Source organism: Mustela erminea, chromosome 1, assembly GCF_009829155.1.
Source record: "Mustela erminea isolate mMusErm1 chromosome 1, mMusErm1.Pri, whole genome shotgun sequence".
NCBI classification, from domain to species: domain Eukaryota; kingdom Metazoa; phylum Chordata; class Mammalia; order Carnivora; family Mustelidae; genus Mustela; species Mustela erminea.
In genome coordinates, this window is record NC_045614.1 from 177,601,509 (window position 1) to 177,602,711 (window position 1,203).

Below are 1,203 nucleotides of genomic sequence, written 5' to 3' on the forward strand. Positions count from 1 at the left end.
TGGGAAACAAGCATAAACTAAACAAAAATTAATTCCTTCAGAGAGCATCCATTCTGGTTGGTTATGGAAGATGGTCAATACACAAAATAAATAAGCAAATATATAGAATCTTGGGTGGTGATAACTACAGTGGAATAAATAAAGCAGGAAAGGGAATGGAAAATGTTGGAAATGGACTTGAAATTTTAAAGAGTAAGGTTATAGTAGGTTTTACTGAGTAGGTGACATTTAAAGAAATAGCTAAAGGAGAGAATGGGGTAAATCTTGCAGAAATTTTTTGGGAAAGACAATTTTAGAAGAAGAATATTAAGGTTAAAGGCTCAGAGGTAAGAGAATTGTTGGTGCTTGGGAGGAAAATCAAAGATGACAACATGGCTGGAGTGTCATTAGAGAGAGAGAAATGAGAGATGGAGAGACAGAGGTTCCAGATACCAATCTAGTAAAGTCTTGAAAAACATTATAAGGACTTTTTCATTAAAGCATTTTTCATAATGTTCACACCCTATGTCTGAACACATTTTAATCATCTTCTGTTTTCTATAAAAATGTTCATTTGGTAGTACACTAAAAGGCTCATGGTTGAACTCCAACTTTAAAAAAAAAATTTGTTACCAACTGATCAATAATAAAGCTGAAACAGTGCTCCCTTCAGAGCACATATACTAAAATTGGATCAATAAGAGAAGATTAGCATGGCCCCAGGGTAAGGATGACATGCAAATTCGTGAAGTGTTCCATAGTTAAAAAATAAATAAATAAAAATAATACTAATGATAATAAAGCTGAAATAAACCACATTTTAAAATTAAATGCATTCCAAGGATGGAGAGAATTTTGCTAAAATAATCTATCTTCAGTTAAATTGTTCAAACTGACAGAAACTGCTAGTGGTTCTCCAATGTCCATCTTCCCCCCTGGCTCATAACAGAACTCCTGCAGGCCTTGTGACTAAGTATTGGCTAGTGGGATGCAAGCAAAAGATATAGGTCCCAACTTTAGGTCCTAAGAGTGAAGACATGTTGCTATTTTGGCTCCTTCCCCTTTGCGGCTGCCCACAAGTCAATGAGTACTAGAACAGAGATGGAAGTAACGCATCAAAATGAGGAAAATTAGGCAATCAGCTGTGACTGCTTATATCTGGTTGGGAATACGACAGAGAGACATAGGTCTATCTTTTTATAGCCTATATTTTGGGATCTTTGG

General features: G+C 35.4%; 1 non-coding gene across 1 annotated transcript; it reads left to right on the top strand.

The window, feature by feature from the left end:
• The first annotated feature begins 639 nt into the window (after window positions 1-639).
• Window positions 640-744, top strand: LOC116581396. The gene has a single exon (XR_004282051.1). It is a non-coding gene; the product is annotated as a U6 spliceosomal RNA (small nuclear RNA).
• Window positions 745-1,203: the final 459 nt, after the last annotated feature.